The sequence below is a fragment of the Mus musculus genome, chromosome 13 (assembly GCF_000001635.26).
Source record: "Mus musculus strain C57BL/6J chromosome 13, GRCm38.p6 C57BL/6J".
Classification (NCBI taxonomy): Eukaryota; Metazoa; Chordata; class Mammalia; order Rodentia; family Muridae; genus Mus; species Mus musculus.
In genome coordinates, this window is record NC_000079.6 from 23376460 (window position 1) to 23402546 (window position 26087).

General features: G+C 42.9%; 1 long non-coding RNA gene, 3 other non-coding genes and 1 pseudogene across 4 annotated transcripts in view; 3 read left to right on the forward strand and 2 right to left on the reverse strand.

Annotated features, from left to right (window-relative positions):
- 4930586N03Rik (RIKEN cDNA 4930586N03 gene) overlaps nucleotides 1-9340 on the forward strand; it is a 72275-nt gene extending 62935 nt beyond the window's left edge. The window contains exon 4 of the long non-coding RNA NR_131052.1: nucleotides 9184-9340. This is a non-coding gene — a long non-coding RNA (RIKEN cDNA 4930586N03 gene). The remainder of the gene's footprint in view (nucleotides 1-9183) is intronic.
- Gm11334 lies at nucleotides 5838-6201 on the forward strand (annotated as a pseudogene).
- Nucleotides 9341-20600: 11260 nt separating the features above from the next.
- On the forward strand, nucleotides 20601-20674 carry n-TIaat3. Its single transcript has one exon. It is a non-coding gene; the product is annotated as a tRNA-Ile (tRNA).
- Nucleotides 20675-24335: 3661 nt separating this feature from the next.
- Nucleotides 24336-24408, reverse strand: n-TAagc12. Its single transcript has one exon. It is a non-coding gene; the product is annotated as a tRNA-Ala (tRNA).
- A 205-nt stretch (nucleotides 24409-24613) lies between these two features.
- n-TVaac2 lies at nucleotides 24614-24686 on the reverse strand. The gene has a single exon. It is a non-coding gene; the product is annotated as a tRNA-Val (tRNA).
- Nucleotides 24687-26087: the final 1401 nt, after the last annotated feature.

Consider the following 26087-nt stretch of genomic DNA (forward strand, 5'->3'; position numbering starts at 1 on the left):
GCCCTGGCGTTCCCCTGTACTGGGGCATATAAAGTTTGCAAGTCCAAAGGGCCTCTCTTTCCAGTGATGGCTGACTAGGCCATCTTTTGATACATATGCAGCTAGAGACAAGAGCTCCGGGGTACTGGTTAGTTCATATTGTTGTTCCACCTATAGGGTTGCAGTTCCCTTTAGCTCCTTGGGTACTTTCTCTAGCTCCTCCATTGGGGGCCGTGTGACCCATCCAATAGCTGACTGTGAGCATCCACTTCTGTGTTTGCTAGGCCCCGGCATTGTCTCACAAGAGACAGCTATATCAGGGTCCTTTGAGCAAAATCTTGCTAGTGTATGCAATGGTGTCAGCGTTTGGAAGCTGATTATGGGATGGATTCCTGGATATGTCAATCACTAGATGATCCATCCTTTGGTCACAGCTCCAAATTTTGTCTCTGTAACTCCTTCCATGGGTGTTTTGTTCCCATTTCTAAGAAGGGGCAAAGTGTCCACACTTTGGTCTTTGTTCTTCTTGAGTTTCATGCGTTTAGCAAATTGTATCTTATATCTTGTGTATCCTAAGTTTCAGGCTAATATCCACTTATCAGTGAGTACATATTGTGCGAGTTCCTTTGTGATTGGGTTACCTCACTCAGGATGATGCCCTCCAGGTCCATCCATTTGCCTAGGAATTTCATAAATTCATTCTTTTTAATAGCTGAGTAGTACTCCATTGTGTAAATGTACCACATTTTCTGTATCCATTCCTCTGTTGAGGGGAGCCTGATCTTTAATAACATCATAAATAATAGAAAGCCAACATTCACGTGGAAACTGAACAACACTCTACTCAATGAATCCTTGGTCAAGGATGAAATAAAAAAAGAAATTAAAGACTTTTTAGAATTTAATGAAAATGAAGCACAACAAACCCAAACTTATGGGACACAATGAACGCAGTTCTAAGAGGAAAACTCATAGCCCTGTGTGCCTCCAAAAAGAAACTAGAGAGAACACACACTAGCAGTCTGACAACACACCTAGAAGCTCTAGAACTAAAGGAAGCAATTCACCCAAGAGGAGTAGACGGCAGGAAGTAATCAAACTCAGGGCTGAAATCAACCAAGTGGAAACAAGAACTATTCAAAGAATCAACCAAACCAGGAGCTGGTTCTTTGAAAAAATCAACAAGATAGATAAACCCTTAGCCAGACTCACTAGAGGGCACAGGGACAGCATCCTAATTAACAAAATCAGAAATGAAAAGGGAGGCATAACAACAGATCCTGAAGAAATCCAAAACACCATCAGATCCTTCTACAAAAGGCTATACTCAACAAAACTGGAAAACCTGGATGAAGTGGACAACTTCCTAGACAGATACCAGGTACCAAAGTTAAATCAGGATCAGATTAATGATCTTAACAGTCCCATTTCCCCTAAAGAAATAGAAACAGGCATCAATAGTCTCCCAACCAAAAAAAGTCCAGGACCAGATGGGTTTAGTGCAGAGTTCTATCAGAGCTTCAAAGAAGACCTAATTTGAACTTTCCTCAAACTATTCCACAAAATAGAAACAGAAGGTAATCTACCCAATTCATTCTATGAAGCCACAATTACTAAACCACACAAAGATCCAACAAAGAAAGATTACTTCAGACCAATTTCCCTTATGAATACCGATGCAAAAATACTCAATAAAATTCTCGCTAACCGAATCCAAAAACCCATCAAAACAGTCATCTATCATGACCAAGTAGGCTTCATCCCAGTGAGGCATGAATGGTTTAATATATGGAAATCCATCAACGTAATCCACTATATAAACGAGCTCAAAGACAAAAACCACACGATCATCTCATTAGATGCTGAGAAAGCATTTGACAAAATCTAACACCCATTCATGATAAAAGTCTTGGAAAGATCAGGAACTCAAGACCCATACCTAAGCATAATAAAAGCAATATACAGCAAAATAGTAGCCAACATCAAACTAAATGTAGAGAAACTCGAAGCATTCCCACTAAAATCAGGGACTAGACAAGGCTGTCCACTCTCTCCCTACCTATTCACCAGTGTACTTGAAGTCCTAGCCAGAACAATTCGACAACAAAAGAAGATCAAGGGGATACAAATTGGAAAAGAAGTTAAAATATCACTATTAGCAGATAATATGATAGTATATATAAGTGACCCTAAAAATTCCACCAGAGAACTCCTAAGCCTGATAAACAGCTTCAGTGCAGTAGCTGGATATAAAATTAACTCAAACAAATCAATGGCCTTTCTCTACACAAAGGATAAACAGGCTGAGAAAGAAATTAGGGAATCAACACCCTTCACAATAGTCACAAATAATATGAAATACCTTGGTGTGACTCTAACCAAGGAAGTGAAAGATCTGTATGATAAGAACTTCAAGTCTCTGAAGAAATAAATTGAAGATCTCAGAAGATGGAAAGATCTCCCATGCTCATGGATTGGCAGGATTGATATACTCAAAATGGCTATCCTGCCGAAAGCAATCTACAGATTCAATGCAATCCCCATCAAAATTCCAACTCAATTCTTCAACGAATTAGAAAGGGCAATTTTCAAATTCATCTGGAATAATAAAAACCTAGGATAGTAAAAACTATTCCCAACAATAAAAGTACCTCTGATGGAATCACCATGCCTGACCTCAAGCTGTACTACAGACCTATTGTGATAAAAACTGCATGGTACTTGTACAGCGACAGACAGGTAGATCAATGGAATAGAATTGAAGACCCAGAAATGAACCCACACAGCTATGGTCACTTGATCGTTGACAAGGGAGCTAAAACCATTCAGTGGAAAAAAAGACAGCATTTTCAACAAATGGTGCTGGCACAACTGGCGGTTATCATGTAGAAGAATGTGAATTGATCCATTCTTATGTCCTTGTGCAAAGCTCAAGTTTAAGTGGATCAAAGACCTCCACACAAAACCAGAGACACTGAAATTCATAAAGGGAAAGTGGGGAAAAGCCTCGAAGATATGGGCACAGGGGAAAAAGTCCTGAATAGAACAGCAATGGCTTGTGCTGTAAGATCAAGAATTGACAAATGGGACCTCATAAAATTGCAAAGCTTCTGTAAGGCAAAAGAAACGGTCAATAAGACAAAAAGGCCACCAACAGATTGGGAAAGGATCTTTACCAATCCTAAATCTGATAGGGAACTAATATCCAATATATACAACGAGCTCAAGAAGCTGGACTCCAGAAATTCAAGTAACCCCATTAAAAAACAGAGTACAGAGCTAAACAAAGAATTGTCAACTGAGTAATACCGAAGAACTGAGAAGCACCTGAAAAAATGTTCAGCATCCTTAATCATCAGGGAAATGCAAATCAAAACAACTCTGAGATTCCACCTCATACCAGTCAGAATGGCTAAGATCAAAAATTCAGGTGACAGCAGATGCTGGCTAGGATGTGGAGAAAGAGGAACACTGCTCCATTGCTGGTAGGATTGCAAGCTTGTACAACCACTCCTGAAGTCAATCTGGCGGTTCCTCAGAAAATTGGACATAGTACTACCGGAAGTTCCAGCAATACCTCTCCTGGGCATATACCCAAAAGATGTTCCAATTGGTGATAAGGGCACATGCTCCAGTATGTTCATAGAAGCCTTATTTATAATAGCCAGAAGCTGGAAAGAACCCAAATGTCCTTCAACAGAGGAATGGATATTGAAAATGTGGTACATTTACACAATGGAGTACTACACAGCTATTAAAAACAATGAATTTATGAAATTTATAGGGAAATGGATGGAACTAGAAAATATCATCCTGAATGAGGTAACCCAATCACAAAAGAAGTCATTACATATGCACTCACCGATAAGTGGATATTAGCCCAGAAACATAGAACACCCAAGATATAATTTGCAAAACACAAGAAAATCAAGAAGAAGGAAGACCAACATGTGGATACTTCATTCCTCCTTAGAATAGGGAACAAAATACCCATGAAAGGAGTTACAGAGACAAAGTTTGGAGCAAAGACAAAAGGATGGACTATCAAGAGACTACCCCACCTGGGAATCCATCCTATAATTAGACACCAAACCCAGACACTATTGCATATGCCAGCAAGATTTTTCTGAAGGGACCCTGATATAGCTGTCTCGTATGAGGCTATGCCAGTGCCTGGCAAATACAGACATGGATGCTCACAGTTATCTATAGGGTGGAACACAGGGCCCCCAATGGAGGAGCTAGAGAAAGTACCCAAGGAGCTGAAGGGGTCTGCAACCCTATAGGTGGAACAACAATATAAACTAACCAGTACCCCAGAGCTCGTGTCTCTAGCTGCATATGTAGCAGACGATGGCCTAGTTGGCCATCATTGGGAAGAAAGGCCCCTTGATTTTGTAAGCTTTATATGTTCCAGTACAGGGGAACACCAGGGCCAAGAAGTAGGGGAGCAGGGCGGGAGAGGGTATAGGGAACTTTCCGGATAGCATTTGAAATGTAAATAAAGAAAATATCTAATAAAATAAAGAAGAACAGAAAAAAAAAACCACCTCATCATTTAACCTTGATTTCCCCTTTATGTAACTGAAAGGAAGGAGATTTCCCAGGAGTCTTAATACAATGGGACCAACATCCCAGTCAGTGAACTACCTCAACAAGGAGCTAGATTCAGTGGCTAAAGGGTGGACAGGATGCCTGAGAGAGCATTTGCAGCAGCAGGATTTCTGGTCCTTGAAGCACACAAGTAGAGTCTAGGAAAGCCTCTGGTTGTATATACTCCCTATAGTATGAATGGATTCTTAATGCCAAGGGGTACCTCTGGCTACTGGACAGCGAGATGACAAGCTATCAGGCTCTCCTCATAGTAGGCAGAGGTGATCTTTAAGGTCTACTTTTCTCTTAACCCAGCTGATGAGAAAAATCTCAAACACTCATTCTGTGAAGCCTTGTTAGAAACCTGTGGTGCCAGACCTCACCTTCAAGACCAACCCTTAGGAAATCTCAATTTCAGCTATGCACTGATGGGAGTTTGTACAGAATGGAACTCAGAGACTGGGGCATACAGTTGTAACCAGTTGAGACTCTGAGTTAACACCACGGCTCAGCTGGAAGAGTTTATCATCCTAACAGGGACTGTTGGTAAAGGAAAACAGGTAAATATTTATACAAATTCCAAATATACACACTTGATACTGCATGCTTATGCTGCCTTCTGGAGGAGACAGGATTACTGACCACCTTGGGGACATCTATCAAACACTCTAAGAAGATCTTGGAGTTATTATATGAGGTCCTGTTTCCCCAGGAGACTGGAGTCATACACTGCCAAGAATACAAAAAGGAATGGGACTGATGATCTTGGATAACAATCTAGTCTGTGGTGCTGCCAAAGTTGCAGCACTTAGGGTAGAAGAAATGTTTTCTCTTTTATTGGAAGAAGACTTCCTCCTCTTGAAAGTCTTTATAATATTCCTCCCTCAAGAAAGAGGAGGCCCATGAAGAGGGTTATAGTTTGGATCATCCTGGATAGTGGGTCACTGCTGATGGTTATTTGTGGCTACATAAGTCCCTATAATGGAAAATCTTTAAAAATCTCTTCATGAAACTTACAACCTGGGAAGAAAGTTATGCCATTCAGTTGAAAAGATATTTACAGAGAGAGGACTATTGGAGGTTATACCTGTCATTGTTTAGTCTCAAGTCTGTCAAAAGTAATTCCTACAAAAATCACGTTTCCCTCTGGAATGCAGAATCAGGGACAATACCCAGGAGAAGACTGGCAGATAGATTCTACCCATTAACCAGAAGAACATAAAAATCTGTTTACTACTGTTATGTGGCTTCTCTGGATAGATTGATACTTTCCCTTGCCAAACAGAAAGATCGTGGTATGTGATCATGACCTACTCAAATTAAACTACTCCTAAATTCAGAATGCCTGGGAGCATACAACGTGATAAGCCATCCTTCAAAGCAAACGTCATCAGGGAGTCTTTAGAACCCTAGGGATCTCTCTTCTCCTTTCCTTCGCCATTGTGCACACTACTCCTGATTTGGCTTCTCACCATGTCTTCTCACAAGACTTTCAGAATCAAGTGATTTCTGGCCAAGAAACAAAAGCAAAATCGTCCTATTCCTCAGTGGACCCGGATGAAAACTGGTAGCAAAATCAGCTATAACTCTAAGAGAAGACACTGGAGGAGAGAGAAGCTGGGTCTGTAAGGATCCACACAATGGCAAGACTGAGGATTTATACTGAATTGTCATCAATCCTACCAGACGGATTTCAACATTTCAACCTGGAGATTTGCTTGTGTCTTAAATTAGGGTGTTTGTCCAGTAATAAAATATAGAGCCTTAAAAAAAAAAGAAAAAAGAAAAAAGAAAAAAACAACTCTAGGAATACAGTTTAGTCTCCACTGTGCCTAGTACCCTCAATCTAGGGAGACAGAGATAACAATTGGCCTGCTGATAACACAGTCTCGCTAGATAGGTGCAAGAGATCCAAATGTCTTGGGCAAAGTTACTGCTGTTACCTTTTATGTGACTAGGGAATATCTTGTGGCCATTGATACCGACTACTTTTGAGGCTTTATATAAAGGCCTTTTATTTTGAGGGACCTGCTATATGTCATGAGATTATCCAGCTGGTATCACACATCACCCATCTAGCCCTCACATTCCAACAAATGCTTTTGGAGCTTAGGCAGGAAGCCCATGAAAAGGAGAAAGATAAGGCATATCTCATTTGCCTTGAAGACAGTCTTGGTCAAAGTCATCAAGGAATCTCATCCCTGAGCCCCAATTGAGTGAGTCCTTACTGTCCAATTCAGTTTCCCTCTAGACAACTAGTCCTCACTCAAAACCCTCATAAGAAGTTGGCCTCCCCTCAAGTCTTTTTCCAAAAAAAAAAAAAAAAAGATGACTCAGCAGTTAAGGATAGTTACTGAGTTCAATTCCCAGCACCCATTTTAGGTAGCTTAAAACCACCTTAAATTCCAGCTCCAAAGGATTCAACAATCTCTGAGGGTGCCTGCACTCACATCTACAGATGCACACAGTTTTTTAAGAAACTGAAAAACCGGGAAAAGGGGAAATTAAAACAGTTTAAAAATAAATATGGGGTGGGGAAAAATGCCCAAGTGGAGGGATTGAGTAAAGTCTGGAGGAGAGGGATAGTGGAGAGACACTCTGAGTATAGCTTGTTCTAGCTCATCATAGTTTCATTCCTTCTCACCAGGATGGTCCTCTCCTGAGGGGCTCAGGACACTAACTCAAGTTTCTGTTGCCTTCAATCTGTCTCATGTTCAGCCTCCTTCTCTCCCTGTACACTACAACTCAGATTTCTTTAGCAGGAAGACACTTAGTATCTAGGACATCTTTTTAAAAATAACCTCTGTTTTTTTTCCCTACCAGATCTATGGAGAATACTCTGGAGCAGGCTAGAAACCATTGCACAATTATTTCTGGCACAAGCCTTATAATATAGGCTCATGTACCAAAAACCTGGTGCTTTTTAAAATTATCCTGCTCACAGAAGCCATGTTCTTCCTATTTCCTTCTAATCCAGTATCATGACCACTACTTTCCCCTTCCAGTTTGTTGTGCTAACTAGCATTCTTTTATCTACAGTCCCTTGGCCCTTTCTCCTTTTCCTTAAGAGTTGTTGTATTCTCATCTGGAAGAACTGATTGGACGAAAGACATGGCATATCTGTATCTTTTGGTTCTGAAGAGTGTCTCCTTTGATCTAGTGATGAGAGCTGTGACTTGAGGCACACAAATTAGGGATTGTGACCTAGAGCCCAGAGCAGAGACATGAGAGAGGACAGCACAAGTAAGTGAACTAATGTGACGAGAGGGGTTGATTCTGGGCTCTTCCTGAAGTCAAATGTTTTATATGAGTTAAGAATGTAGTGACTTACAAAAGAATAAACTTGAGGGCTAAGCACAGGTAGTAATAGCAATGTATAGTACTGTAGATATAATTAATGTCACCAAGTCATAGACTTGTGCTAATTAAAATGAGATAGTTTTACTACACATACACACACCTTAAAATGATTAAAGGAAAGAAAGACAAATGAAATATAATTTCCAACAAAAAACATTTACTAATGCCACAAAAATATCACAGAAAGACGGGGTTTCTGTTGTGGGGAGCTGCAGCCTTAAAGCCATTGCCTGTGTATTAAAACATGCCTTACATCATGAAGGTCTTTGTTCTGTTACTATTACAACTTCATGAAAATGTTTCCAAATCGTGACTTGGTGCTACACCCACTCCAGTGAAGACTGCATGACAGGCCTAAAGGCTTGGATGCAGTTCCAAGACAAAGAGTTTCAAGGAAACTCAGTCTCCTGGAACCTTGGTATGAATGCTCCAAACCTGTCCCTGCGTTAGTCAGTGTATGGATCTGTGTGATTTCTTTCAGTATTGTTTTATTATAGGTGCCTCCAAGAAATGATTTTACTAATACCAAATCAGGTTGAACTCTACTGCCTGGCTTTCACCAATGTCCTAGGCAGTCCTTGAGCTGACCCTGGGCTTGGAATGTCATAAGAATGTTATTCATCCAGACGAAATGCCCCAGTGTTGACAGTAATCAGGCATCTTGGTTTGCTGATAGGAGCTAGTATTCTCAGGGCTAGTTCAAAATAGTAAACTTGGAATTCTCATTACAGTCAGGTGTGGCAGATTACATTGCATATTAGAAGAAAGTTGGTGAGTTCTTCTGACAAAGGGAAATTCCCTACAGATACTTAAAAGAGCAACCAAATTACTCCCATATGCAAAATTTTACCATGGCCTAGGAAAAAGGAGGGTTGTGGTTTTAGGAAGACCTACAGTATTGCATTATTCATGAAAAGGTCTGCTAGAGTAGAACCCCCTGGTGCAAGCTTTCACAAGGCTCAGAGGAATAGCATAAATTGTGACTAGGGTGTGAAATCCTCACCTGGCCCCTGTCAATAGCTATCTCTAGGTAGGGCTGTTCTTATCTCAATTGTAAACATTGCCAGGTTTCTGCCAGTCTTTTGTATGCATTTCTCTGTTTTGTGTCAGATAACTTCAATGTACCTTGGCAGTTGTGTCACCTAACTTCTTTGTTTTCTTCTGTATTATATAAGTCTGATGCTTACTTTGACAAATTACATTCAGATACAACACTCCCTTGAGTTCGTGTCTGTTTGTCACTTTTCATAGACTCCCTGCCCACCTGTACCAGGACCCTGATTCTCCCACAGGTTGAGGGGCCGACTGAGACCAGTCCCCTGCAACTTGGAACTAAAGGTAAGCTAATCTGTGTTTCCTGGCCAGTCCCTCAAATGTGGTTTCAGAATAAACTATCTTATACCCTTTTAAGTGAGAGTTGAGTTTTTGGATGGGCAACTTGACATGTCCCCAAAGGCTGTTCATGGAAAGGCTGTTTAGGCTGTGCCACCACATCTAATAGTCAAGTGAGATAGATCAGATAGAACAAAACAGAACAGAAAAGTAACTCTAAACCAGAGGCCACACAGGCCTTAACTTGGGAAGAAAAATCAATCAATCGAATAAACAAAATTAAGGCAGACCACTTATGCAGAACAGAACTCGGAGGCCTCCTTGTAAGGTTCAAAGCCACATTACCTAAGCTGATGAAATATGTAAAGAGAATATTTTAGTTAGTGCTGCCTGTCATCCAAGAGGCCAATGAGTAGACAGGAATCAGGAACTGAGAGAGAGAGAGAGAGAGAGAGAGAGAGAGAGAGAGTTTTGAGAGCTGGCTATCTAAGAAGGTAGCAGATTAAATATCCTAAAAATTGATTCCTATTTATCTTCATCCAACAGGTTATATAAGGAGGACAGGGTTAAAACAGAGGCTGGCAAGCATTACCAGCCTTTAATCCCAGGAATCAGGAGTCAGAGGCAGGGGGATTTCTGTGAGTACAAGGCAAGTCTTCTGTACACTGCAAGCTACAGGTTGGACAGGACTACATAAAGAAGCACACACACACACACACACACACACACACACACACAGAGAGAGAGAGAGAGAGAGAGAGAGAGAGAGAGAGAGAGAGAGAGAGCCTTGCTAGTCTCCTTCTATGCTATTAACCACCGCTTGCACACAGAAACACATCCTTCATAAAGTCTAGCAGATGGCTGTTGATGTGTCCTTCATGACCATATGTTCACAGTAGTTTTTACTAACTCATAGTAAACTGTTGTTTAAGTCTAAAAATGTGCCTTTGAGCTACTTAAAGAGTCATGCATATTTGAAGATGGTTAAACTGTAGGTTAATAAACTCAATACCATGTGACCCAGAGGTAGGCTTTGAAGCTGCCAGATTAGTACAGAGAAAATTAAAAGTAAAGTGCCATGAGGTGGGTCTGATACAGAGAATAAATGGGTCACCATTAAAAGGTTCCCAAAGGAAAAAAAAGACATACTTTCATGTATTATATAAGTGCATATTTTTTGTATTATATAAAAATAGACAATATTGCCTGACAGACACAACTACTGATTGGTTACTGCCTTTTTCCAAAACACATTCTCCTCTTCACCCTCACATGTGCCCATGGGCTCACACGGAAGAAATGTGAGCACATTCTCATAATGGCAGATTAAAAGTGAATGATTTTTGTGTATATTTCTTATTTGGTAAAAGACAATGGTCTTACAGAGCAGGTGACATGTTTAAATAGGATATATAGAAACAGCAAGCTCACTATCAGAATACAAAGGATGTGTGTGTGCACATGAATATGTGTGCTTGTGTACCCTCTAGGAAATTATAAAGGAGATGAACGCAGTTTAGTTTTGTTGGACAGAAGTGTCTTCAAATACACGCAAGAGTATAGGTTTAGCAACTATATTTTTAAAAAGAAAACATTTTTTGGGTAAAGATGGTCATAAAGGAAGAGGTTGTCATCAGTTAAACAGCTAAACAAAGACAAAGAAAGTAAAGTCATTTCATTGGATAAACCCTTACTTTCCAAGAAACTCCTGCCACATCTGAGTGGGAGGATGTTAATGGTTTTAATGGACCAGCCCTCATTGGAGTATAACTCTTATTGTAGGAAAAACTATTATAAAAATATGGAACTCAATAGTTATAAACTAAGGAAGTGTTGTTTTGAAATTCATTGGGCATGAAGGATATCATTAGTAAGAAATAAGAATCTTTTTTTTTTTTTTTTTTTTTAGATTTATTTATTTGGTTGCTGGGATTTGAACTCTGGACCTTTGGAAGAGCAGTCCAGTGCTCTTACCCACTGAGCCATCTCACCAGCCCAAGAAATAAGAATCTTAAGACTTCATCCAAAATTTTTTTTTGAGCTATGGCTCAGTAGTAACGTGCTTGCCCACAATGCTCCTGACTGTGGGTTTGATCCTCAGTGCCAAAATTTAAAACAAAAATTAATTTTTTAAAACTTCTAATTATGTATACATGTGTGCACATGTCTATATGGGGCTATGTTGCATGTATGAGTACAGGTGCCTCTAGAATCCAGATGCAAGCATCAGATCCTGGGAGATGGAGTTACATGTGGTCATGAGTTACCTTGATGTAGGTGCTGGGAACAAAACTAAAGTCCTCTGCAAGAGCAGCAAGCACTCTTAACCGCTGAGCCATCACTTCAGCCCCAATTATTGTATTTTCTTTATCTCCAAGGAAGTAAAGACTTTTCCTAACTATAAATCTTCATAGTAAAACAAAAACATGTGTGTTTCCCCCATAATAGGACAGAGTTGACGGTTTTATAGAGTGAGTGTAGACAGTACCTAGATCATTCAGCAATATTACCATGTTGTGTTGTCTTGTTGAATGTTCAGAGGCAATCTCAAGGTCTTGCTCCACCAGAGAACTACAGCCCCAAGATGATTCTCACAGTACCCATATCAGTTACTTTCCTGATGCTGTGATAAAACACTACGGCCAAGTAACGTATAGGAGAAAGTTTATCTTGGCTTATCAATTCTAGAGAATTTGAGTCCAAATGACAGGGACAGCATGGTAGCAGGCACAGGACAGCAACAGGAAGCTAAGACCTCACATCCTCTAGTGTCTCTCTAGTCCAAAGTCCCACATTTTCCATATTCACCATTCTTCACAGCAACAGCCGACTCTTTGATAGCAACGTCTGTATAAGTTACTTTTCTGTTGGTGTGATAAAATACTGAGCAGAGGCAACTTAAAAAAAAGAATTGATTTTTGGCTTACAGTTCCAGAGGGATAAGAGTCTCTGGTAGCACAATTAAGCTCAGGCATGATGGCAAAAACAGAGTACCTAAAGCTCACATCTTAAACTGTGAACATGAAGCAGAGGGAGCACACTGGAAGAAGACGATGCTTTTTAACCTCAGAGCCCACTCTCAGTGAAGTAATTCCCGCCGAGACTGAACCTTCTACTCCTCCTAACAGTCTCACCAATTGGAGACCAAGTGAAATACTGGAGCCTAGGGCAGACAGTTCTCATTCAAACTACTGCAACACTGATTTGTAACATCTTTCCTCAACCTTAGACATTGAAACTCTATCTTTAAGAATATAATAAATGTTTCACTAATAAGAAAAACATATTAAATCGTCAGGTAATCAGTCAACAGTGCTTTGTTCCTCTAAGACCAACGAAGCCCTCAAAATGAACTTTAGAAACTTTGAGAAGTTGATGGAAAAGGGAAACTTTTAAAAGCAAGAAAACACATTGGATAAGACATTTGGTGACTCTTCTTTATGAAGAACAACTGAATAAAAATTCAACAGCACCCTAGCTAAAATTCTAGGACACCATTGGGGGTACACAGTTTTAATTTACTCATTTAGTAAGTATGTGCCAGACTCTTGCTGTGAAGTTATTCCGTGAAAGAAATTGTGTCCTAACATTTCCTTAAAAGAGAGGAGTAGCAATTCTCAAACAATGGACTATTTTTTTTTTTTTTGCTATCACATATATCTTCAAAGATACTGAGTTTAACAATGTGATGATGATGATGATGGTGATGGTGATGGTTTTATCATTCCACAGTTCTATAGCTCAAGACTCTAGTCTAAGTCTCTCAGTTACAACTGAGTGTTGTCTGTACATGTTTCATCAGGAGAATCCTTTTTCTTCTCTTCCCAGCTTCCAGGTTTCATCTCTTCCTTCAGTTAACCCTCTTCCACCATTTTCAAAGCCAGCAATGAAAGACCAGTTCCTTCTCATTTCTCTCTAAACCACCTGCCAGTGAATTATTTTGGATAATATCAGGGAGAGGTTCTCCATCCTTATTGAAACATGTGATTATATTGGGCTGACCTGGGTAAATTCAGGCAATGTCTCTGTGGTAATATGAGTGAGGAATGTCCCACCTTAGTCTCTGGTACTTTGAAGACTTGGTTTCTAGTTGGCAGAGCTGTTTGCAGAGGTGGTCCTTCATTGCAAGAAGTGTCACAAGGTCACCTTTGAGACTTTGTAGACTCACCCTACTTCCAGATCTCTGCTTGCTGCTTGCAGTTGGGGTGGGATTTCTCAGCTTCCTGCTCTTGCAGCCATGCCTGAGGCCTGCCTTCCAGCCTCCCTCCATCTTGGACTCTTGGCCTTCTAGAACCCAAAGCTAAATTAAATTCTCTTCCTGGTTCTGTGACCTTAACATATATATAAAGTCATGCATGGCAACTCCTCACAGGTTCCAACAATTCAGACATGAGGATCCTTGGGAGGAATTTTATAATGTGCAACACAGGAAATTATGTTTTTCCCATTTTCCTTCTTCTTAGATAGATGTCTTGTTAGAATTTGAAAATTCTGTTTCATCACCAAACCCAGACACTATTATGGATGCCAACAAGTACTTGCTGGCAGGTCCCTGATATATCTGTCTCCTGAGAGGCTCTACCACTGTCTAACAAATACAGAGGCAGATGCTCTCAGCCAGTCCTTGGACTGAGCACAGGGTCCCCGATGGAGGAACTAGAGAAAGGACCCAAGGAGCTGAAGGGGTTTGCAACCCCATAGGAGGAACAACACTATGAACTAACCAGTACCCCCAGAGCTCCCAGGGACTAAACTACCAACCAAAGAGTACACATGGAGGGACCCATGACTCCAGCCACATATGTAGCAGAAGATGGCCTTGTCTGTCATCAGTGGGAGGAGAGGCCTTTGGTCCTATGGAGGCTCTATGCCCCAGTGTAGGGGAATGCCAGGGCCAGGAAGCAGGAGTGGGTGGGTTGGTGAGCAGGTAAAGTGGGGAGGGGATAGCAGGTTTTTGGAGGGGAAATGAGGAAAAGGGATAGCATTTGAAATGTAAATAAAGAAAATATCTAATAAAAATAAATGTAAAATTAAGATACAATATTTCAAATAAAATGAAATGAAAAAAAGTAAAAAGAAAACTCTGTTTCCCAAGAAATTCCAAGAAGGTCAAGTAATATATATTATAATGCAGCCTGAAAAGTGTCCAATTTCAGGTCAGACAACTGCACTATAAAAAAAAAAATCTAACATAGGCCTCAATGCAGACATCTGGAAGACTGGAATTCTAATTAAAGGGTAGAGATTTAACAGAGCACCTGTTTTGCCTGCTTGTTGGAGCTATTCTTAAGAGAAACACTTTTATCCTGAGGGGGACTAAGGGCAGGATGGGTACTAAGTCAGCAGCCACACCTGGTTGCTGCCACGCCCCTTCCCTCTCCTCCCCTGGTGCTCCTGCCCCTCAAAGTACAGGTGTTTTTATCCTTTATCATTTTTGGCCACCAGTGGACATATATATATCAGATTATCCTGATGTCATTGTAGAAGCATGTGTGTCATTTTGTTTATTCTTGGAAATTTGAAGAATTCTGAGGCTACAGTTGAAATAATGAGACATGCAACACAAGGCATGCAATGTGCAATGTAAGATGTGCAATGCTTTTTCGAAGACTCTACTTCTCCAAGTTGGACCTCTCTTAGACCACTCCTACACGTCTTCTGGCTGTTATATCCTCCTTAGGACAACAGAAGCTTTGCAGTTCTCCCCTCAAATTGATCCACCTGACCCCCAAGCCAATGTTCTTAGAGCCTGAGACTACAGTTCATTCAGTCATAAATCCCATTTCAGCTAGCTCAAGGGTCTAGAAATCCACAAACTTAACTTCTGGTCCTTCAGTATGTTCTAAGTACCTAGAGAGGAAGGCTCAGCTCAAGGCCTGCCTCAGTGTCCTCCATGGCTCTGAGCTCCGTAAAGATTAGAACAGAAAAACATCTGGGAAGGGAATTCTCAGTCAGCACCCAGAGAATGAGTCCTACTAAATCTCTGGTCATTTGTTCATGAGGATAGCTTCAAGACTGCGTTGAAGGGAAATCTGCAAAATTCTTAAGGATCAAACTCAGGACCTTCATTCAGATTATGAGACTGACAGGCTACCCTACCTGCTGCACAAACCACAAGACCAAAAGAGGTAGCCTCCCTAGCTGTGTCTTAGAAGGAATAGTCACTGTTTCCTACTTGTCATCCATCCTGCCCCACCCTATCTCTTGAAGAACCTCACACACAGTGAAACCATGGTGTAGGGAGACTAGGCCTCCCTCTGCTCTTCCTTTCCGTTGTTCTAACTCTGTTTCCTTCTCCTCACCCAACTTTTGCTTTTGCACAATGCCCTACTGAAGCAGCGCCTATAAATGAATACTTAAAAGAATAAACAGCTCCCATGAGGCCTGGGAGACAGGCCTGCACAACAGTCCATGAAATCTTGCAGTTCCAACCATGTTGTCTTGGATATTCTCCTCAAAAAGTCTCACAATAATATTAAGATGGGACCTCATCGTAGTTTTTTTTTCCTTCTTTTCCAATTCCAAAAATCATTAAGCATCTTGTTGATATTATTTCACTCATTTCTTCCCATAAGCCTGAACATCATTATTCCTATCTTACTGACAAAGGAAGTGACTGGGGTGGCGGGCATGGAAACCTTGAGGACCTTAGTTTATGAATCTATCTGCTAAGAATAGGACAGAATGGTTGTATGGACTCCTGGAATTAAGAGAGCATGTCTCCTTTTATGAGTCACATCCCACAGTTGAGAGGAGTCGAGTCATTTGCTTGAGATGGGATGGGGAAAGACACAGATGGTAAGGGCAGGGGCAGGGACCTGCAGAAGCTCCTGAAGGCAGCCAGCCCTTAGGAACCCAAGAGCCTCTGCAGCACTCTGGTGGGCTCTAGATAAGTGAGCTAAGTCACATGGCTGGTGATTAACCCAGAGTCTCATGAAGTTTCTTTGAACAGAGACAGATGTTATAATTGTACAACTATGTTGTAGTGATGGCTAAGAGCACACACTTCTCATGAAGAGGAACAGAGTCGGTTCCCAGCGCTCAATCAGGCAGCTCAGAAACACCTGTGTCTCTAGCTCCAAGGAATGGGATGTCCTCTTCTGGCATCCTTAGGCATTTGTATTCATGTGCATGAACACACACATAACATAATTTTAAAATTTAAACCCAAGATAAAAAGGTATAAATATATTTTCACTATATTGTATACATGTGTGCACATTTAAGAGGATAATCAGTTCAATTGGTGGTGTTGGTTTGTTGTTTTTGGTTTTGTTTTGGGATAGTAGTATCTCTTTGGCCTGTGACTTTCTGAATAGACTAGATGAGTTGGCCAGGGAGCCCCTGTCTGTGCTGCTGCCGCTGCTGCTGCTTTTCTTTTTCTTTTTCTTCTTCTTCTTCTTCTTCTTCTTCTTCTTCTTCTTCTTCTTCTTCTTCTTCTTCTTCCTCTTCCTCTTCCTCTTCCTCTTCCTCTTCCTCTTCCTCTTCCTCTTCTTCTTCTTTTCAGATATTTTCTTTATATACATTTCAAATGCTATCCCGAAAGTTCCCTATACCCTCCCCCTGCTCCCCTACCCACCCACTCTCACTTCTTGGCCCTGGCGTTCCCCTGTACTGGGGCATATAAAGTTTGCATTACCAAGGTGCCTCTCTTCCCAGTGATGGCCTACTAAGCCATCATCTGCTACATATGCAGATAGAGATACGAGCTCTGGGGGTACTGGTTAGTTCATATTGTTGTTCTACCTATAGGGTTGCAGACCGCTTCAGCTCCTTGGGTGCTTTCTCTAGTTTCTCCATTGGGTGCCCTGTGTTTCATCTCATAAATGACTGTGAGCATCCACTTCTGTGTTTGCCAGGCACTGGCATAGCCTCATACAAGACAGCTATATCAGGGTCCCTTCAGCAAAATCTTGCTGGCATATGCAATAGTGTCTGGGTTTGGTGTCTGATTATGGGATGGATCCCCAGGTGGGGTATTCTCTTGATAGTCCATCCTTTCGTCTTAGCTCCAAACTTTGTCTCTGTAACTCCTTTCATGGGTATTTTGTTCCCTATTCTAAGAAGGAACGAAGTATCCACCCACTGGTCTTCCTTCTTCTTGATTTTCTTGTGTTTTGCAAATTGTATCTTGGGTGTTCTATGTTTCTGGGCTAATATCCACTTATCAGTGAGTGCATATGTAATGACTTCTTTTGTGATTGGGTTACCTCACTAAGGATGATATCCTCCAGATCCATCCACTTGTCCAAGAATTTCATAAATTCATTGTTTTTAATAGCTAAGTAGTACTCCATTGTGTAAATGTACCACATTTTCAGTATCCATTCTTCTGTTGAGGGATATCTGGGTTCTTTCCAGCTTCTGGCTATTATAAATAAGGCTGCTATGAACATAGTGGAGCGTGTGTTCTTACTGCCAGTTGGAACTTCTTCTGGGTATATGCCCAGGAAATGTATTGCTGGATCTTCTGGTAGTACTATGTCCAATTTTCTGAGGAACCTCCAGACTGATTTCCAGAGTGGTTGTACAAGCTTGCAATCCCACCAGCAATGGAGGAGTGTTCCTCTTTCTCCACATCCTTGCCAGCATCTGTTGTCACCTGAAGTACTGCCCACCATTCTTGGTCTTTTTAAATTTTATTTTTATTTTTAATTTGGGGGATCAAACTCAGTCTGCCAAAACGAGTTACTAGGCTTAGTCCTACACTCCCCTTCCCTCAGGATGATTTCCTGCTCATCCTCCTCCTGAATCCCTGGCCCACTCTCGGGCAATCTGGTAGAAGAACACTCCTCTTATGCTCCCTGAGCACAACTCGTGAGTGAGACTGGTGATGTGCACACTCAGTCAATGGGAACTCTTGACTGAATTCTCAAGCCATTTCCCACCATGGACTTAGAGGCTGAAGTCTGCCTTTCCCACAGAAATACTAAAATTTGACTGACGTCCTAAAGAGTTCTTAACCTGATGGGTATGTCATTTAGATTATTCTCTTTGTATTTGTGTGTATGCTTAATATTTGTTTGCTTTTTTAATCTAGCAAACAATGATACGGTCCCATCACAGGGCACTGAGCTAGCAAACGGCAAATCCCTTGAAGGTAGTGAAAGTGGAAGATACCAGGACAGTAGAAGCCTTGAAGAGGGGAGGACAGGACATAAACAGGGAAATACGGGCACTCATCCCTTCCCTCTCCTTCTACATCAGTGACTGCTCTGTCCTTTGAGCCTGTCACCCCGCAGGATTCGGCTCTTCCAGTAGGTGTTCATTTATATTTACCTTATATTTACTATTTTGTGATCTGAAGCTGAAATCCAGAGAGTCACCCATGCCAGATGGGCATGGTCTGAATGTGCATACAGCATGGTCACATCATCTTTAATCTGGTATGTGTGGCTTCTGTTTGTCTTTGCTGATTCCTCTTTTCAGTTTAACACATAGAGCCTTTCCATTTAGAAATGACTCGACTGAAGAAATCAGTTGCCTTAATTTCTTTAACACTGCTCAGTATCATAATCCTGGTTACAAACAGGTCAGCGGCACTGGAGTAGTTTGTGGAGTCTCCCACGCCCGGCGATTTACAACAAGACTTCACTGTCTGGGGTCTGGAGCCCTGAAGTCTAAACCTGAGGTGTCTCCCAGACAGGAACCAGGTGTTCCGTTTTAGGTTGAGATTTATCAAGTATTTTAGTGGTAATGAGACAGCTCAACTGGAATCGAGCACGTATTTTGGACAAATTTACTCCGGGTTTGGAGGTAGTCAGACAGAATTGTTTTCTGTCATCCTAACACGTACAAAGGTATCGGAATATCGAGTCATTATTTTTCCACCCACGGGGACCAGGGTCAACATTTTGTGGAACTCTGCCCCCATCTCCCAAAGAAATTAACTATCCTGTTAACACGTTCCAATTAAACGCTTTGTGCCCTATAGCCACACCCCGGCAGATCTCAGTAGTTTTGAAAGCGGGGTAGGTGATGCTTTCCTGGGTTAACTTCAGAGAGATTTGTAAGGGCCTCGTCAGCTGCGCACGCACAGGTTTTCTAACTTTGGAGAATTATTAGATCGATAGCGAGGACAGGGCGTTGGTGAAATGAAGACCCACGGAGCTCTTGGACCCGCAGTCGGAGACCTTGTCCCCAAGCCTGGCGGTAAAAGCAGTTTGAGTTTAGAGTGGTGTTTGTGACGTTTCTCAAAGCCGTGCCTCACGCCTTACGCGTCGCGCTTTTTTAAATCCTCCTTTGTTCGCGTCTACTTTTGTGGTTGTTGCCACAGCAAGGTCACCAGTTAGGGGACTGGAGCGCTGAGGGTTCCTGGAGAAAAGGACCAGCGGTGTCTTTTCACCAAAAGGTCCCGGAAAAACAAACTACTGGGAGGTGGAGGCTGATGCGCTGCATTGGTCTGCTTGGAGACTGCGGGCGACTTCGGAGTCACAGATATTCGTTGTCACCAAGGTATGTATTTTCTGGGCGACCCGAAAATACTCATTTCAGAATCCCAAGTTCTCAACTCCTTCGCGACTTCATTAAAGAAAGACCGAATGACACCGAGGGCATCCCTGTCGCCTCTTCCGGTTCCCACTGAGGCAGATAAAAAAAAAAAAAACGCCAGGAAGCGCCGGGGTCCACAAAACGTCTGGAACAACTACAGGTCTAGTGACAATGGCAAATCCTAGTTCAAGCTGAGCGGAGCTTGGCCTCACTGCGACCCAGGACAGGCGTGGATGAGCCGAGAGGACTCGTTCTTGAGACGTACTCGGGCGCGCGGGTCCTGCACTCTTCTCAACACGCAGCGACTTCACGGACCTCGACAGTGTCCAGAGAGACCACGTCCCGCCGGCCCGGAGCAACGCAGATCTTCTGGGAACAAATACATGTGGCCTCTCCTGAGCCACTGGTCCGGAATCCCGGACAGAAGTCTAGATAGCTTCCAGTAGAGAGGCGGGATCTGGTGGAGGCCTGCCACCCTCTGCGTTATCTAAATGGTTTTGACGAATGTATTCTGAAATTGATTAAAATTGGCAAGACTTCAAATAGTCACTTGTGGGTAAGAGGGAGAAGTGGGTGGCAGAACTCCGTCGCGGCCAGAGGACTGCTAGCAGTTTGTGCGTCGACCCAGACCGAGTTGAGGAATGAGTGAGTGCAAGGAGACATTTGTTGCTCTCGTACGGAATTTTTTTTTCTGCTGCTAAAAACTTTCTACTTCGAATAAGGTGGTTTGTAAGTTTTTACATCTTTTTAAAAAATCTTAAAATTTCGAAAAACAAGACGAAACTCTTAGTTGTCAACTTTGTCATCAAATATCTGTAGAGGTCGTAGAAGCAGCTCTTATGTCTGGCCGGTTAGCTCAGTTGGTTAGAGTGTGGTGCTAATAACGCCAAGGTCGCGGGTTCGATCCCCGTACGGGCCACATATGTTTTAGCTACTATGCTTTGCCTTCAAAATAAAAGATGAAGCGAATGTGGCATAGATCTACTCTGTATAGCTGTGTAAGGCATACCAACCTTGACTGTGTTTCTTTTTGGTTGCTCTGTGCCGTCTAGTTGCGTTCTTATTTTGTGGTTTAGTGTCCTGAAAGCACACTTCATAGTTCGTAGAGAACCACAAGGAATCAATCTGGAAGCAGTGGGAAATAGCAGTGAGTACCTGGGTCTTTCTCCATGCCACGTTTCCACAGTGTGCCTCCTCTCCAGTCACACTCACTTTACACAGACTTCCTGCAAAGCTGTGTGCATTAGAAGGCTGGGTAATGCTACCAGGAAAACCCAGTCCTGGCCTCTGCCTGTGCCTTCATTTCTGTTTTCTGCCTTCTGTTAATCTAGAGACACTGAACGGGGGAATGTCGGGTTCAGAACCCCAAGTCCTTCATCAATGTCCAGCTGCTTAGTGGGGTCCAAAGGATCTTCCAGCCGAGATCTTTCCGAACAGTTTTCTGAACCTGAGTTTTGTGCCTCCCAGCATTCCCAGGGAGCCTAGCAGAGGTCTGTGTTTTGGAGTTTACAACGATCCATTTAGTGAGCTTCTCCGTTACATTATAGAAGGCGAAGTAATGTTAAGTCAGATGTTTCAGATAGTTCTCCGAACTTTTGTTAGTTCTTTAAAGTGCTATGGATTGAATTAGGGCTTTATACATAGGCAAGCACTGTGCCTCTAAGCCACAGCCTATTACTTGGGTACTTTTAAAAGTCTATACAGTGAATTTGAGAAGTGTGCAGGCAAAACAGTGTGTATTGTGCTCCCAAAAGGCACACAAATCTGCGAGAGGCATGCTTTGTCCTCTCTGAGCAGTGGTTGTGATGCCCCAAAATCAGGATGAAGAGTACAGCCAAGAAGTACAAAGGCGGTGGAATTCTGAAAGGTTGGATTCAAAAGCAATGGGAGTGGGGTGTCTTAAGACATGGGAATTTCCCTTGCACTCATCTGAGATGAATAACACAGTGAGCCAAAGTCAGAAGTTGAATGGACAGAACAAGTTTTAAGGGATGTTTCTAAGAGTACAGTTAATGAAATCTTAGCTTTTCAGGAGACAGAAAATAAAAATAGTCACAGCTTTCTTCTACAACAGGGAAAAGTTGAGGTTGCACAGAACATTGTCCAGTTCACTGCTGATTCTAATCTCAACGCTCAGGTCTCCTCTACTGGCTTCCCTTGGCCTCCTGATCCTGGGAACCTAGGAGGAGAGTAATAGGAATCTGTTTCTCCCTAATGTGACATTATGTAAGGGGGGGTGGTGGTTCTGGAGGGCCCTCTGTAGGGTCTGCCTTTGCCTATCCTTGGCTCTGCTGTGTCCCTTTTTCTGACATGTAATCACAGTCTCTCAGTTTTTGTTACTGTTTTTGTTTTGTTTTTAAGTGTCCATCAATGTCTCTGAAATTGTTTAATCTTGAAACATTGCAAGCAGAGCAGCAATTGCACGATGCAGTTCAGGCTTCAGTTGTTAGCTGAGTAAAGACAGGATGACTTCACATTTGGTTTTGTGCCTTAACCACAGCCAGGCACCTTCAGTGCACCATGCTGAGAAGGTGTCTGCCCTGCTTCCTCCAGCACATGATAGTAAGAGCAGATGTGTGTGTGTGTGTGTGTGTGTGTGTGTGTGTGTGTGTGTCCCCAATTCTTATCACCCATCACCCACTGTCAGCCTGCTACACAAACAACTAATCAACCCTGGTGGGAAAAGGAGGTCTCCTTGCCCTCTCTGAGGTTGGACCTCAAGACAAGGTCAGGAGTTTGACCCACCAGCAGCTGCACAGAAATAGCCCTTCCTACCAGCAACTTCAAATTAGAAATGTTGAGTCTTAGTATCCAAGCACCCTGTATCCACCGGCAGCTTTAAAGAACAAAGCATCTCTTGGATTTTGCACCCTAGCAGCTACTGCTGCATCTGAAGGTAAGGTAAAAACATCTGCATTTCACATCCAGAACGATGGTGTCCACACCCCTCTGGGATTCATCTAAGTAAGACCCTCCGAGCTGAGGGACCAGGTTCACGTACAACTGCCCCGTGCCCCTCCCTTACCTCATGTTTCACTTCTCTGGCACACTCACTCTTCCCTCGGGAGGCTTACCTCTCTGCTCTCCAAGGAAGAAAAGTAGCAAGGAAAGGTTCTTCATTCACTTACTGAATGAGTGAATGAACTAGAAAATGGTCCTGAAGCTCAGTCTCTGGCCACAGCATTCTGCTGGATACTCTGTATCCTCTGCTTGCGTCTGAGTCTACATGACTAGAGACATTCCCCTTGTAATCATTCCACAAACTAAGGTTCTCAGGAACGATTTGTTGAGTTTATTCCATGTAGTTCAGTTGAGTTTTGGCAGTAAAAGGACTTGTACACATCTGCCCTTTCCACATGCAACAGAGGCTCAGGTAGATTGAGTGTTTTTCTCAGGGTCTCAGAGCTGGAAAGTGTCAAGGCCTGAACTGGGAAGCAGAGGTTGAGTATCAAATACTGAGCTCTTCCTCTGCCCCAACTCCCCTGTCTCTGCCTGGTCTGCACAGTAACTCACTCGTTAACACTCCAGATACCCAATCTCCCAACCTCCACAGCCTTGATTTAGACTGGGCTCCTGCTAATGGTTTCCTGCCCCAAGAGCTGGGCTCTATCATTGTGGGTCACTGCCAGGACAGTTCCAGACCAGAAAGGCATGTGAACCCAGGCTGCAGTAGAGCCAGGCAAGTACACCCGCGGCTTCATTTTCCAGCAGGGAACTACTGTCCACCATCTCATTTCAGATTCCACAACAGAAGAATGCTAATCCGGGTACTGGATATTCCAAGGGGAATGCCCCGCGTTAGAATGTCCACTCAAGACATCCTCGACTCGAGAGGGTCCACTCATGATGTTTCAAAAGACGAGGTGGAAGCGTCCTTGGTGGGTTCAATGGTTGTTTTCCAACCTGTCTAGGAATGTCACGAGGGAGCATTTTCAGTTAGAGCCTCTGGCAGGAGTCAGGACAGAGTGTAGGGCATACCACACTGCCTTAGGAAGGTAAAAACAAAAAGGAAAGGAAGGAGGGTAGAACACAGGCACTCGAAACCACCTGGAAGAGAATGCTGTAGACATTGGAGAGCTTTTGAGAGAACCCGGGCAGGTGCCTTAAACAGTCACAGCAAAGTGATTCTCGGTTTTTACACAGAGCTTAGAAATGGGAAACTGAGTCTAGTAAGAAGGGGGCCACGATCCACTCAGGCCCAGGAGAGGTTTGTGAACATGATGTTGGTGGTGGCAGTGCAGGGCTTTGGGAAGCACCCTTCCTGTGGGGCTCAGAACAACCTCCTACCCAAGTAGTAGAGTTGGCAAATGATGGACAAGGAAGGTTCCACAGAAGTTACAGCAGGCACAATGTGGAGGTTTAAGGGTGAAGGTCTACACCTGCACAGAAAAAGCTCTTACTCAACTTTGTAAATGCTTACAAACATTTGTTAGACGATCAGAACACTGAAAGCTGAATGGAAACCCAAAGCTTATACTTTTAGCATGACAGCAAAGAGTAACAACTTAGTCTAAAACAGACGTTTCTTCCATAGGAGCCAAAAGAAAACTTAGTAAGAATGACCAGAAGTTCAAAAGCTGTGGAGGATGTGGGCATCGATCCCACTACCTCTCGCATGCTAAGCGAGCGCTCTACCATTTGAGCTAATCCCCCCTCCATAGTAGATGGCTTCTTGTACTTTCTTTTATGGCTAGTAATTTCTGTCATTCAAACAATTTATTTGATATAGTTAGGATCCAAGAGCACACGATGGTAAAAGCTACAACCACAGCCGAAATTCATGTCTCCTAGTTGTAGGGAATGAGCTCAAGGTCTGAAACCACGAGAAAGTAAGAAAAACCAAAAAAAAAAAAAAAAATGTTCCCGCCCGGTTTCGAACCGGGGACCTCTCGCGTGTTAGGCGAGCGTGATGACCACTACACTACGGAAACACCCCAAGATTATATACTTTTCTATTTTCTACACATGCATTCAAAACGTGATTAGCAAATGGTTTTTTGTTTGTTTGTTTTGTTTTTGTTTTTTTTTTGCATATGTACGCATCGCAGAGTAGCTAAATCAAAGTAACTAAGGTAGCTCTCCATCCCTAACCCTTAGTAACCCCACTCTACCCCTCTAGTGCCAAGTGAACACTCAGATTGCACAGGACTTGTAAGTGAAGTCCTGTGGAATTTGTCCCTCTGTGGCTGGTCTACCTCACTTAACACCATGTCCTCAGCTTCTTCGTTCCAGTCATTGGAACAAAGTGACAGAACCTTTCTAGAAAGGGCAGAGTAGCTAACGTTCCATGTGTGTCTGCTGTGTTTTCATCTGTCCATTGATGAACAGCAGCTTGATTTTGGAACAATCCTGCTATAAATACAAACGTGTGACTGTTTCAGAAGACACAGCTCCGTTTTCATGAATGTTCGGAACACTTTGATTCCACTACTGTGGCCTCATGCCCAGTGGAGGGCAGCCTCTGTGGCTCTATTTTCAATTTCTAAAGAAATTGTCATGCTAGAGAACTAGCTGCTCTTTCAGAGGACCTGACTTTGAATTCTAGCACCACGGGAGAGCTCATAAGCGTGTTCAGCTCCACTACTAGGGCATCTACTGCCCTCTTCTGGCGTCTTCCGGACACTGCATGTAAATACCCATTCACGTAAGAATTATTAGCGTTTTCCTGTGGATCCGCTCGGCTTTTCCTGTCTTTGTGTCAACCAATGACACACAGAAACCCTTTATACCAGGGAGTCCCAGTGACCACACTGGGCTGAGACTCAGGAGCCCCTCCTCCCTTACCCCACCTACATCCCTGGGGCCTCCTGGTGGAGATCTAGGGTCCCTTAGCTCTTTGCCACAGCCCCTCTGAGCCTTTCCTCACAGCGCGTCTCTACTCCTGTGTCAACTATCGATCAGAAAAGCTTTCTACCGTGAACCTTCAGCAAGCACACTGAGTTGGGACATGTTAGGCAATTTTCACTCCTTCCTGCCCTCCATTCTGATCTCTCATCATTCAGACCTACTCTCTTAGTCCTGTAGCAGCCTGCCTGCGGGAGCCCCTCCTCCCACCCCACCTCTACCCTGTGGGAACCGGTGCAAACCCGGGCCCACTAGCTCTTTCCCACTGCCCCTCTGATTCTTTTCTCTTTCCTTTGTGTCACCCAGCAAGCTACAGGACCCCTCTCTACCAGGAACCCCACGGCCACCTCACTTGCCAAGGGCCCAGAGTGGGCGACGGCAACCAAAGAACAGGACACGCACCCAATAAAGACAGGAACAGATAACTTCACCAAGAAACACCTCAAGTATCATAACTTCTCTGCCACATGGACAGGCAAGACAATATG